Consider the following 14,904-nt stretch of genomic DNA (forward strand, 5'->3'; position numbering starts at 1 on the left):
TGCACAAAAGAGACAGCTTTTCACCACTAAATGCACATAATGACAAACAGCCAGTGTTCCCAGTATATGTAGCCAGGGATATATGTGCCCAGTATATGTAGCCAAGGGTGTAAATGTCCCAGTATACGTAGGCAGGGGTATATATGTCCCAGTATATGTAGCCAGGGGGTATATGTGCCCAGAATAGGTAGCCAGGGGCTATATGTGCCCAGAATAGGTAGCCAGGGGCTATATGTGCCCAGAATAGGTAGCCAGGGGCTATATGTGCCCAGAATAGGTAGCCAGGGGCTATATGTGCCCAGAATAGGTAGCCAGGGGCTATATGTGCCCAGAATAGGTAGCCAGGGGCTATATGTGCCCAGAATAGGTAGCCAGGGGCTATATGTGCCCAGAATAGGTAGCCAGGGGCTATATGTGCCCGGAATAGGTAGCCAGGGGCTATATGTGCCCAGAATAGGTAGCCAGGGGCTATATGTGCCCGGAATAGGTAGCCAGGGGCTATATGTGCCCGGAATAGGTAGCCAGGGGCTATATGTGCCCGGAATAGGTAGCCAGGGGCTATATGTGCCCGGAATAGGTAGCCAGGGGCTATATGTGCCCGGAATAGATAGCCAGGGGCTATATGTGCCCGGAATAGATAGCCAGGGGCTATATGTGCCCGGAATAGGTAGCCAGGGGGTATATGTGCCCGGAATAGGTAGCCAGGGGGTATATGTGCCCAGAATAGGTAGCCAGGGGGTATATGTGCCCAGAATAGGTAGCCAGGGGGTATATGTGCCCAGAATAGGTAGCCAGGGGGTATATGTGCCCAGAATAGGTAGCCAGGGGGTATATGTGCCCGGAATAGGTAGCCAGGGGGTATATGTGCCCGGAATAGGTAGCCAGGGGGTATATGTGCCCGGAATAGGTAGCCAGGGGGTATATGTGCCCGGAATAGGTAGCCAGGGGGTATATGTGCCCGGAATAGGTAGCCAGGGGGTATATGTGCCCGGAATAGGTAGCCAGGGGGTATATGTGCCCGGAATAGGTAGCCAGGGGGTATATGTGCCCGGAATAGGTAGCCAGGGGCTATATGTGCCCAGAATAGGTAGCCAGGGGCTATATGTGCCCAGAATAGGTAGCCAGGGGCTATATGTGCCCGGAATAGGTAGCCAGGGGGTATATGTGCCCGGAATAGGTAGCCAGGGGGTATATGTGCCCGGAATAGGTAGCCAGGGGCTATATGTGCCCGGAATAGGTAGCCAGGGGCTATATGTGCCCGGAATAAGTAGCCAGGGGCTATATGTGCCCAGAATAGGTAGCCAGGGGCTATATGTGCCAAGAGAATAGGTAGCCAGGGGCTATATGTGCCCAGAATAGGTAGCCAGGGGCTATATGTGCCCAGAGAATAGGTAGCCAGGGGCTATATGTGCCCAGAATAGGTAGCCAGGGGGTATATGTGCCCGGAATAGGTAGCCAGGGACTATATGTGCCCAGAATAGGTAGCCAGGTGCCCCCCGCCGCAGGAGGAGAACAGTGCAGAGAGAGAGCTGGGAGCAGCGGTGGAGAAGGGGGGCAATCTCCCCCCCCCCCTCCCTTCCCTCACCTTAGGGTGCTGTCTCTCTCCCCTGCTGTCTCCTCCATCATGTGCAGCAGGCTGGCGGGTGGCGGGAGGAACTTACCTCTGTCGCAGGCGCCGGAAGTTCGGGTCCCGCAGCCGCTGAGAGAGATTTGACTCAAAAAAGATCCGGATCAAAGATCCGAATCATTCATGAGCCGGACAACACTATTCAGACTGATAGTGTTGTCCGGCTCATGAATGATTCGGATCTTTGATCCGGATCTTTTTTGAGTCAAATCTCTCTCAGCGGCTGCGGGACCCGAACTTCCGGCGCTGGAGCGACACAGAGGTAAGTTCCGCCCGCAGCCACCCGCCAGCTTGCACTTCATATTGGAGGAGACAGCGGGGGAGAGAGAGCACCCTAAGGTGAGGGAAGGGGGGGGAGATTGCCCCCCTTCTCCACCGCTGCTCCCAGCTCTCTCTCTGCTGCGCTGTTCTCCTCCTGCGCTGCGGGGGGCGCTAAAACCGGACAACTTAATTGTCCGGTTTAGCATGTTTTTTTACACCGGACACAGGGGCCAAAAACCGGACTGTCCGGTGTAAAACCGGACACCTGGCAACCCTAAGTGTAGCTGATGCCTTAATCACAAAGTTAGTCCCCCCCCCTTTACTTGCCAGTTACTTGGGGGGCAAGGGTTCAGGAGAAGGCAGCCAGATCCTAGAAACCTAAGTTGCCCTGTGTGGTAGCATATTTTGCAACGTATCAGAATGTGCATCCTATAAAAGCAGGTTAGTGTTGGGCACAGAATAGGGTAGTATAGTGTTAGGCACAGGATGGGTGAAGGGTAGTTTTAAACTTTTCCAGGTGAGGGCACCTTGGTGACTTTAACGATTTTTTTAAGGCACCCTTTGGCACACAGGAGGCTGAAGTTGGCAAAGTCATATCAGGTGCTCTGGCCAAGTGCTTGATAGCACTTGGTATGGGTGGTGGAGGGATCGGAGCAGTTCTTTTCAGTGCTGCTAGATTTGGGCACAGCCGGCGTCTCCATAAACTACAATAGGAATCATTCCTATTGCAGCGCTCAGTGAGTAACGTCGGCTCCGTCAGAAGACGGAGCCGAGGTTGCTTAAAAAACACAATTATTCGGCCTCCAGCAATTGCTGGAAGCCGAATTATTTCATTCCCCCGCTATCCATGGCGGCCTGGAGGTGGAATAGTAATTAAAATGGCCCGGACTTGTGCAGAAGAGGGATGGCCGCTGAGCTGTTGACATGCTCACAAACCTCAAATTACTCATTTTCCCCCTTAGGTAGCAGCATAACCCGTTAGAGAAGTAGTGACCCTCTTTAGTTAACTCCCCCCCAAGGTAGGCAATAACTTTTCCCTCTTCAATTAGGCAGCATGCCCTTTTTAAGCAGACCTTTCTGTCGTTTTGGATAGTAGACAAAGTTTAGATCCTTGATGGTTACCTGTAACCTCAAAGTCTCTGTGAATAAAAGAGACCAGGAAGAGTACATTTGAAATCGGCGCCGGTAGACTTGGGTGCAGGATACAGCGGTATATGGCTGACCCTGCTTCTGCACAAGTCCGGGCCGTTTTAATTACTATTCCACCTCCAGGCCGCCATGGATAGTGGGGGAATGAAATAATTCGGCTTCCAGCGATTGCTGGAGGCCGAATTATTGTGTTTTTTAAGCAACGTCGGCTCAGTTTTCTGACGGAGCCGACGTTACTCACTGAGTGCCGCTATAGACTGATTCCCATTACAGTCTATGGCGGCGCTGGCTGCGCCCAAATCTAGCAGCGCTGAAAAGCACTGCTCCGACCAGGAATGGTGCAGTATTGTTACACAAAGTGATGTAATCACACATGTATAAGTATACTCACAAGGGTAGGTTGCAAAACTTTCAACTACCGCTTGCAGGAATATAACCTTCTCTGCTTGGTCTCCCAGGTCTGTTGGCACAGATGCTGGCCGGACACTCTCCTAGATTAGTTATGAGGACTAAAGGTCTTTGTGACTAACAAACCCTTGTGGGGTATGGACTGTATTAAAAAACAGAGGTGGAAGCACCCTCGGTGATATGATACTACTAGATGTTGTATATTTGAGAAGCATCATTTCTTACCTCATTATGACAAACCATTATTTAATGGAAAAAGTAATGTTTATTCATGCACGGTAGGCAACGCATTTCACGGTTCGTGGCCCGCTTCCTCAGATCAATACAAGTACCTGTAGGACATTTGGTCGCGAATGTAAGCGCCTGAAAATCTTCAAACTTACATTTTAACTTTTAGATATAAAATAAGACTACTTTATTTCAGAAAAGTCCTGTTTTGAATTATAACGATAGAGTTGTATATTTTATCGGTTTATTTTCACTTCAGGTTGGCCTTAAATACAAACTATAACTAAGAACATCCTGAAAGGAAAACTGAAGTGAGAAGCATATGGAGGCTGCCATATTTATTTCCTTTTAAATAATTCCAGTTACCTGGCAGTCCTGCTGATCACTCTGGCATCAGTATTTTCTAAATCACACACCAAAAACAAGCATGCAACGAATCTTTCAGATCTGACGAAGTTAAAAATGCCTGATCTGCATGCTTGTTCAGGGTCTATGACTAAAAGTATTGGAGGCAGAAGATCAGCAGGATAGCCAGGCAACCGGTATTGCTTAAAAGGAAATAAATATGACAGCCACCATATCACCTGCATTATGCATCTATAGACCAGGAGACTGTTGAATCAAAACCAATAGTAATCCTATGCATTTGCTTGTCTCAGTAAAATAATTGTGACTGTTAAAATCTGCTTTTACTATAGTCAAATAGTCTTCATTGTCACCCACATGCAATAAATGGAGAGAATTGATTTTGTTTTGGTATTTGTTGCTGAGATGTTATATTTGCATGACGGCAAACAAGATTTGACTGCAGTAAAAAGAGCTTGTAATGATGTCAGTTCACAGGCAGACAAGTGCTTTTATACAGTAGACAGCTGATGTCTCTTCTGCAAAGCTAGATATGTGACAATTCAAGATGGAAAGAGACAGTTATGACTGAGCAATGTCTTATCAGTCAGCTGCCTAGAACCGTTCCAGCCTTTCTTTTGAGATATGAGCATTGTGATTATATCATATGCTATTAAAGCATGTGTAATATGCCACTGCAGAGAGCAATGGCGTTTATCAAATCCTAACAGTCAGTTTAATTTTTTCAGTCATAAAGTCATAATAGGAATCAGAGCTGATTGTTAGGCATTATACCATAAAGGTTTTCATTTATGCAGGTCATGCAATACCTTAAAGAGACTCCGTAACAAAAATTGCATCCTGTTTTTTATCATCCTACAAGTTCCTATACCTATTCTAATGTGTTCTGGCTTACTGCAGCACTTTCTACTATCACCATCTCTGTAATAAATCAACTTATCTCTCTCTTGTCAGACTTGTCAGCCTGTGTCTGGAAGGCTGCCAAGTTCTTCAGTGTTGTGGTTCTGTGATGCATCTCCCCCCTCCAGGCCCCTCTCTGCACACTGCCTGTGTATTATTTAGATTAGGGCAGCTTCTCTCTTCTCTCTTATCTTTTACAAGCTGGATAAATCGTCCTCTGAGCTGACTGGGCTTTCACATACTGAGGAATTACAGACAGGGGCAGAGCTGTCTGCACTCTGCAGGAAGAAACAGCCTGACACTTCAGTGGATGATAGCTGCAGGAGGAAAGAAACACACAAATGATCTCTTGAGATTCAAAAGGAAGGGTGTATACAGCCTGCTTGTGTATGAATGTATTTTCTATGTGTGGACATACTGTACATCAACCTACTTCCTGTTTTGGTGGCCATTTTGTTTGTTTATAAACAAACTTTTTAAAACTGTTTTTAACCACTTTTAATGCGGCGAGGAGCGGCGAAATTGTGACAGAGGGTAATAGATGTCCCCTAACGCACTGGTATGTTTACTTTTGTGCGATTTTTAACAATACAGATTCTCTTTAAGAAAGAATAACGTAGTTTTAGCTGGACACTTTCTGGAAGAATTTTGAACAAGTGACTATTGAAGTTTGTTACTTATTTAAATTGGAACTGAAGTAACATTTCTCTGCTTCAACAAAATAGCCTTCTAGGGACCCCCCGAAAGAACTGCAACTAGAACTCCAGTCGTGAGTGAGGGCCCTTTTCCACTAGCGCGTTTGCGCTAGCGGAATCGCAAAATCGCAAACCGCTAGCGATTTTACAATCGCTAGGGTCTGCTAAATAACATAGGAATTGCGGTAGGGTATTTCCACTACCACGATTCGTTTTTGCCTGAAACGCGGTCGCGGCGCGAAGCAATATTTGCCGCGATTTTGCTATGCAGTGCATAGCAAAATCGCGGCCGCAAACGTCGGGAAATAGCCGGTAATTACCTTTTGCGATTCAGCAGTCGCCAGCGTTCAGCGTGAACGCTAGCGACTGCTAGTGGAAAAGGGCCCTGATTGTGCAAGCGCGGTCTTGTCCACGTACCTCCTCGATCCCACTCCTGGTGCCATTAGCGTTCTGCGCATGCGTGGAACAACTGTTCGGAGAACTGCACAAGCACAGAGCGCTCGTGGTGAAAAGTGGCGTGCAGACGGGACATCGCATGTGCAGTAGCCCACAACTGGAGTTCTCGTCACAGATCTTTTGGAGGAGGAGGCAACAGCACAATGGAGTGTACTCTAAAGGACACCAAGGGACCTTAAAGACTACAGGGGGCTGAAATAAGCTGCTGGTAGAGGTATACTCTAAACACTACTTCACCATGCCAGCCGGAATTTCCATAATGTCTGAACCAAGCAGCTTCGAGCTCCGCCAACTGCACAATACCAGCCTGTATAGTCTGTAAAAGAGGAGCAGAAATCTTTCTGTTGCCCCCTTGTACATGTCAAGGACAAGGGGCCCATCTCCAGCTTGTATTTGGGCAGGTAGGGGTAACAACCCAACACATGTGGCAGTAGATCCTGGGAAGGACTAAAAGTCTTGATCCTTGATGGTTACCTGTAACCTCCAAGTCTCTGAATGAGAGAGAGAGAGACCAGGAGACCTGTGGTGCAGTATTGTTAGACAAAGCGATGTAATCAAATGGCTACAAGTAGTATACTCACAAGAGTGGATTGCAAAACTTGCAACCACCGTCTGAGCCTGCTGCAATATAACCGTCCCAGGTCTGTTGGTGCAGATGCTGGTCAGTCGCTCTTCTGGATTAGTTGTGAGGACTAAAGGTCCTCATGACTAACAAACCCTTATGGGGTATGGACTGTATTAAACAGAGGTGGAGGCACCCTTGATGAGATGATAGTAATACTAAGTCCTCATGACTGAAAAACCCCTTTGAGGTGTGGACTATGCTAAAAAACAATGGTGCTTGATGATATACTACTAGCTGTTGTATATTTGAGAAGCGTAATTTCTTACCTTCTCAGAAGGACAAACCGTTATTTAATGAAAAAGTAATGTTTGTTCCTGCGCGGTAGACAATGCGTTTCACGGGTCAGGCGGTCACATTCGTAACCAAAAGTTCTACAGTCACTTGTATTGACCTGAGGAAGCGGGCAGCCCGGCGGATAACTTGCGCACACAGAGTAGGTAACCATACTGCTTTATTTCCACCTTTGCTGTGCTTTTCTATACGGCATCTGCCTCTGTATTGTTCATGGATTTCAGTATATACTTGGAGCTGTCTGAGGAGTGATTGACCTATACTCTGTGTGCAGATATTTAGCGCAATTCATATTGTGTACTATTATAGTTACACTAATTGATGATCTGTAAGCTACCACTGTTTTTAATTTAATTTTGTTTCTGGGATATGTCCCTAAATAAAATGTTATATATTTGGAAAATTAGTGACGTTGTTTTGAACATTATTATATAGCTATGGATACTTTTTATTTATAATGTTACCTGATTGCAGGATTTCCATGGCTAGAGTCATGGTGCTATTTACCTTTTGGCTCAAATGGTTTGTTGCCATGAAATGTGTTGTCTACTGTGCATGTATAAACATTACTTTTTCCATTTAATAATGGGTTGTCCTTCTAAGAAGGTAAGAAATTACGCTTCTCAAATATACAACTTCTAGTCGTATCATATCATCAAGGGTGCCTCCACCAGTTTTTGTTTGTTTTTTGTTGTTGTTTTTTTAGCATTCCCCTTTACCACTCTCTACCTATTAAGGACAAAGGATTAAGGCTGGTTTCACACCAGGACGTTGTGTTAGAGGGGACGTTAAGGTCGCATAACGTGCCCCTAACGCAACGCCTGGTGGTGTCGGAGCAGGACGCTACCAAGAGCCGCATTACAAGCAGCTCTTGGTGCGCCTGCTCTGTCGGAGGCACTGCGGAGACCACGTGAGTGGAGCTCTCCGCATCACGTGGCCCGCCAGCCAATCAGCGGCCGCTCCAAGAAGAAAACACTGCAAGTGCAGTGAATATTAAGTAGCCATGTGCCTGGCTACGTAGCGGCCTCTCCCCGCCTCCTCTCCGCCCCCAAAATAAAAAAAAACCCACCCGTACTGAGAATGTGCAAGCAGTCTGCCGCTTAGAATGTACTGCATGCAGTACGTTGTCTGGTGGCGCAGCGTTACTATGTAACGCAACATGGGCACTGTGAACAGCCCATTGATTTTTCATTGCTGTGCGGTGGGGTGCGTTACAGGCTGCTCTAACGTGCACCTGTAACGTCCGACTGTGAAACCAGCCTAAATCATTTTATTTTGACCCTTGAAAAAAAAGCCGTTAGTATAATATAGACTTTATTACATTTTTTTGTGTGTATTATCCAGAGGCTTTCTGCTACTAAGGGTAGTTTTTACTCCAATCTTCGATTTACATTTATTTTCATAGATTTTTATCTGCGTTTTTATATCAATCCTAATTGAGTAAGGCAAATGGAAGTGTTTATAAAGATGACACGTGTGGAGTGTTAAGCCTGGTACACATCCAATTTTGATTGGGCAATCATTGTTCAATTTTACTACTTCCATGTAGTATGAGAGCTTTCTTATACATTCTGTTCATGTATTCAAACTCTATTGTCCCTCATATTATATGGAGGGGATAAAACTGTCTAGTCATTGGACAATCAAATTTCGATCTGTGTACACACCCTTAAAGAGACTCCGTAACAAAAATTGCATCCTGTTTTTTTATCATCCTACAAGTTCCAAAAGCTATTCTAATGTGTTCTGGCTAACTGCAGCACTTTATACTATCACTGTCTCTGTAATAAATCAATGTATCTTTCCCTTGTCAGCCTGTGTCTGGAAGGCTGCCAAGTTCTTCAGAGTTGTGGTTCTGCTATGAACTCCCCCTTTCAGGCCCCTCTGCACACTGCCTGTGTGATATTTAGATTAGAGCAGCTTCTCTCTGCTCTCTTATTTTTTACAAGCCGGATAAATTGTCCTCTGAGCTGGCTGGGCTTTCACATACTGAGGAAATTCAGACAAGGGCAAAGCTGTTTGCAGGAAGAAAAGAGCAGCCTGAAACTTCAGTGCATGAGAGATGCAGGGGGAAAGAAACACACAAATGATCTCTTGAGATTCAAAAGGAAGGCTGTATACAGCCTGCTTGTGTATGGATGTATTTTCTATGTGTGGACATACTGTACATCAACCTACTTCCTGTTTTGGTGGCCATTTTGTTTGTTTATAAACAAACTTTTCAAAACTGTTTTTAACCACTTTTAATGCGGCGGGGAGCGGCGAAATTGTGACAGAGGGTAATAGGAGATGTCCCCTAACGCACTGGTATGTTTACTTTTGTGCGATTTTTAACAATACAGATTCTCTTTAAGCCTGGTACACACCTTCAGCTTTGATTGGCCAATCCCTGACCAATGTCACCACCTCCTTGTCTTATGAAGGCCAACAGCTTTTGAATACTATAAACAGATTGTGTATGTAAGTTCTCATACTACATGTAGGTGGAAAAATTGGTTAGTGATTGGTCAATCATAATTGAAGTTGTGTATTAGGCTTTACTATCGTACCCTTGTCCGTTTTATTATTGCTTCCCCATACCTTGATGCCACATTGCAACAGCACTCAGAAGCTTTTCATTTTATGTGAAGAGCGACAGGGGCTCTTTACTCAGGTGTGTGTGTGTGTGTGTGTGTGTGTTTCTTTGCTTTGAACCCTTCCCCTCTTTTCCACATTGTGGTCTCCTTGAATATTTCATGTGGTTTTTAATAGCTCAGCAAAACTGACTTGTTCAATAATTGATGAGATTTTACTCTATAATGCAGCAAAATAAGTGGCTCGAGCGGAGTCTTGCTAGATCAGAGGCCACCGTTCATATCAGTGAGGCAGATTACAAAGCATTAATTATGTGTAATGTACAGTAACTCTTAGCAACCAATTGCAAATCAAACCACATTTGGGTATTGCTTTCTTTCAGCTGTCGGGGTACTTCTTTCAATACTTGACTAGACCTCTTACAAGCATTATAGACCTAAGGGCGGGTTCACGTTAGGGGCGATGTGCTTGCTCATCGCCAAAGCACTTATGCAGCGTCGCCCTATGAGGGTGTTCTCAAATTTGTGTTGCCATTTGTTGAAAATCTCATTCGCTCCACATGCAGCATTTTTAGAGCGATGTAGCTTGAAGGCACAGGAAAAAACATACATTCCATCAAAATTGTTTCTGAAAATAGCATTGCACAATCGCTAAGTGATTGTGTTTTGCAGTGTGAACTTAGCTTTAAAGTGTACCAGAGATCATTCATACTTGCAGATTTATACATACCTGGGGCTTCCTCCAGTCCCATCGGCACGGATGGCTCCCACGCCGCTGCCTCTAGCTCTGGTATCGGGTTCTTTTAGTGCGGCCAGTCTGTGCAAGAAAAGTGCGCCATCCAAGTAACTCTCCAGCGGCTCCTGGAGAGATACGTAAATAACACACTTCACTTGTGTCAGACTGGCCTCGACTGGAGTAAGTTACGGTACCGGAGCTGGAGGTAGCGGAGGATGGCAAAGTGGGAGCGATCCGTGCCCATGGGGTTGGAGGAAACCCCATGTACGTATAAAAGCATAAGTATGAATGATCTCTGGTTTCCTTTAAAAATGAACTTTAAGGATTGAACTTCATCCCAGTCAGTAACTGACAACCCCTTTTCCATGAGAAATCTTCACCTTTCCTTGAATAGAGCATCAGGGGGCTCTGTATGCCTGATATTGTGGTGAAACCCCTCCCACAGTGTGATGGCAGGACCCTGACAGTTTCTTGTGTGTGAACCTCATTGCATTGTGGGAAAAAACAGCTTTTTCCAACTGCCAAGCAAGCAGTTCTCCCTCTGTTCATAAAATTCTCAATGAACAGACGTTCTGCAGAGATCACCTGCCAGTACTGAAGATGTCGCCGTCTGTGATAACCTTCAGAAAGTAAATCAGGGAGATGAATGATTTTACAATGGGCAAACTCCGACCAAACAATTTATAAATGAATATCTTAAAAAAAGAATAAGAAATTGTATTCATTACATTGTTTTACTCTGTCCCTCTGGCAATAGTTCAGGGGCTGAGCGTTGTACAGACGTCTCACTCTTCTGTGAAGGGACTGTTCAGCGCCGTATGCCGGAGTGGCTTCTAGGAGGAGGGGAACCATGTAGGGTCATTTTTTTTGTTTTACAAATCTGGCATTCTGGGTCTTTAACCCCCCTGGCGGTATGCTGCGGCTGCGCGGCCGCCAGGGTTTTTTTTTAACCTTTTTTTTTTTTTTGCATGTAGCTAGCCTAGCGCTAGCTACATGCTTTTCCCCCCCTCCCTGCGGCGTCCCCCCGTCACCTCCGATCGCCGCTGGCGCTGCTTGCCCATAAGGAAATCCCGTTCTGAACGGGAGTTCCTTGAGGGCTTCCCCCGTCGCCATGGCGACGACCGGAGTGACGTCACCGACGTCGTGACGTCACACGGAGTCCCGATCCACCCCATAGTGCAGCCTGGCGGCGATTGGCCAGGCTGCGCAAGAGGTATGCGGGGGGGGGGGCCTATTTAGCGGCGGGTAGCGGCGCATCTGCGGCGGGCGGCGGCGATTGGACCAATCACGCAGCTAGCAAAGTGCTAGCTGCGTGTTTGAAAAAAAAAATTATGCAAATCGGCCCAGCAGGGCCTGAGCGGCACCCTCCGGCGGCTTACCCCGTGTCCAGCACGGGGTTACCGCTAAGGAGGTTAAGGAGCTTGCAGGACACCTGTACACACTAGATTCTCAGCTGAGGCAGCCACAAATGGTTTAGCATGGTGTGTAATTTATGAAGGCATCCTTGCTCGGACAACATGGGAACCTGAAATGTGTATTTTCCTGAATTGTGTGATTGTGTTCCTGTTCAGTAAGCTTTCTGTGGCCCTTTCTATCATCTGACAACTGTAAGTTAAAGTGCTGTGGATGGATTATGAAATATGATTGGTCTACTGCCCAGGTTCAGGTATCAGTGTTCTCCCCAGGCTCTTTTAGCCGAGTGCTCCACCCGGCTAGTTTTGGCGACCACCCGGCTGTCATCGGTTCATCTCCTATACTGTAAGCAGTTGCTCACAGAAGCACTGGCCCTGCATTCTCATCTCGTCCCACCTGGCTACTTTTTCATGCCACCCGGCTGGAAAAAATGTCTGGGGTGAAAACTGAGGTATGGTTTGTTATATGAATCGGACAGAACGTTTTTATAGGTATACAGCTTTAAATTTTATTTTTTTTTATTTAAAAATTGCAGTTTCTGCAGAATAATAAAACCAAGTTTGCTTTCCTAAAACAGAAAAAATTTGCGATAATTCAGGTTGGAGAGAGCTTGAGATGTCTCCCAGAGCAACACTGCTGAATATATACAAATTAACCATTGTACCCTTAGAAGCTAAACACACCTCCAGAACCGCTGGAATGCAATGATGCGTCAGCTTGTTAATTTGTACAGAGCCATAATAATCCAACATGCATACAGACTGTTTCGGATTGTTTGATCCTCATCAGTGCATGGCATGGATTAATTTGGCTCTATGCAGTAGGGCTTGTAAATCCGAGAGGTACAGACTAACCAGCAAGCTCATGGTGACCCAGAACTCATTGGAGTGTGTAAGAATACAGAAAAGTCTGCAGAATAATGGGGGCATATCTGCTGTACTTATTCACAGCTCCCCCATTCATAGAGTGTTTCAGAATGACTGGTCTGAGTAGGAAACTATCAGTTGGGGAGGATTAGAGTTGGGAATAGCCAATGAGATACAAATCGTTAAAACAAGTTTATGCAGATCTTGCATGTATGCGGTTTAAAAATGCACCAATCAAATTCTGATGTGGAATTTGATCCATTTTCAAGCTGTACAAATTTGTCTGCATGAGCTACATAATCCTGTATCAACTTGTAACGATTTTCACCTCGTTAACCAACCCTTATTAGAGTTCATCAAAGAGATGCAAATAATTTCAGCTCTCATGCAATGTTAAAGTGACTCTGTAACAAAAATTACAACGTTTTTTCTACCATCCTACAAGTTCCTAAACCTATTCTAATCTGTTCTGGCTCACTGCAGCTCTTTCTACTATAACCATCTCTGTAATAAATCAATGTATCTTTCCCCTGTCAGACTTGTCGGCCTGTGTCTGGAAGGCTGCCAAGTTCTTCAGTGTTGAACTGTTCCTCTATGCACACTCCAGTGTGTGTTTTATTTACATAAGCCAGCAGCTTCTCTGCTATCTTATCAGTGATAGAAGAGTGCTGGATAAAAATCCTCCTCTGGAGGCTGTGAAAGGAGCTGGTCTGTCACATACTAAGGAATTAACGACATAGGTAGAGCTGTCTGCAGGAAGCCAGTAATGTTCAGTGCATGAGAGAAGCTGGGGACAGAAGGTAAACACACACAAGTGATCTCTTGAGATTCAGAAGTAAGGCTGTATACAGCCTGCTTGTGTATGGATGTATTTTCTATGTGTGGACATACTGTACATCAACCTACTTCCTGTTTTGGTGGCCATTTTGTTTGTTTATAAACAAACTTTTTAAAACTGTTTTTGACTACTTTTAATGCGGCGGGGAGCGGCGAAATTGTGACAGAGGGGAATAGGAGATGTCCCCTAACACACTGGTATGTTTACTTTTGTGCGATTTTAACAATACAGAATCTCTTTAATGAGCATTGTGTGCAGGCTAGTGGAGAGAATTGTACAGCAGAAAATATCAAATGGGGATGGGCACAACCTGCGATATGCTACAGGGCTGAGGAGTCTGAGCCATTTTGGGTACCCGGAGTTGGAGGTTTCATAAACTGAGGAGTTGGAGTCGGAAGATTTGTGTACTGACTCCACAGCCCTGGTATGCTAGACGATCAGCTATTTATTGGTTTGTAAAAGCTGGCCTCCGGTCATGTGACTGGTAGCTGGGAGTAGATCATCGATCTTAAAGTTAACCTGAGAATAAAAAGGAAACTTTTATACACACCTGGGGCATCCTCCACCCCCTTCAGCCTGATCGCTCCCTCGCCGCCATACTCTGCTGCCCGGATCCTCCACAATTCCTCCCTGTAACTTTAGGAGTCGGTGCGTACTGCGCATGCGCGGTGCAGTTGTGCGTGCCTTGTATGCTTCCGTCGTCGGGATATCTGCGCCTGCGTAGTAGTAATGCACAGGCTTGGAACACTCCCAGCTGTGGGAGCGCGATGGGGGCGTGCTCGTGGCCGCACAGCGCCTGCACCGACTGGCAGAAGTTACCGGGAGGTTTACGGAGAGTCCAGGAGGTGGGAGTATGGCAGTGAGGGAGCGATCAGGCTGAAGGAAGCCCCAGGTATGTATAATTTTTTCTTTTCAATCTTCTCAGGTACACTTTAGAGCTGCCAAATATGCACTGTTTAGTGTTTACAGTGTGCCAGTACAAGGAATACAGATGTACAAATCCTCTTTGAAACAGTTCATACACTAATAAATCTGGATTGGGTTAATAGGATTATTTATAATCTACAGTGATCTCCAGCCTTGTATTACCATAAGGAAGCCATACATGGAACAAGTAAATGGAACACTTACTAGTAATTAGTCACATTTTTCCCTCTGTCCCTGCTTTCCGTAACTTACCCAAAAATATTATTCTTGATCAAATCGGGTGAAAGTTTTTTAAATTGATCGCTGTATAGCCAGGAAGCTTGTCTCCAAGCTGAATATTGTGTTCTGTTCTATGGGGAGGGTAGAGGGTGAGCAGGACAGGCCCCACTCCAGGAACTTCAGCACAGCCTCCGGGAGCCTCTCCGTGTCTGGGAATGGCTGTACTGCGCAGATGCCAGAAGGGTTTGTGCCTGTGCAGTAGTAAGAAGCTGTGCATGACTGAATCAGTGCTACTGCATGGGCCTATGCTTGTGCACGGAGTGGAG

At 45.7% G+C, this 14,904-nt stretch overlaps 1 protein-coding gene across 1 annotated transcript in view; it reads left to right on the top strand.

Moving 5' to 3' along the window:
* The window catches only part of DOLPP1 (dolichyldiphosphatase 1), a 37,452-nt gene that overhangs the window by 887 nt on the left and 21,661 nt on the right, over positions 1 to 14,904 (top strand). The gene's annotated exons all lie outside the window — the stretch shown is intronic.

This window comes from Hyperolius riggenbachi, chromosome 8 (genome assembly GCF_040937935.1).
Source record: "Hyperolius riggenbachi isolate aHypRig1 chromosome 8, aHypRig1.pri, whole genome shotgun sequence".
NCBI classification, from domain to species: domain Eukaryota; kingdom Metazoa; phylum Chordata; class Amphibia; order Anura; family Hyperoliidae; genus Hyperolius; species Hyperolius riggenbachi.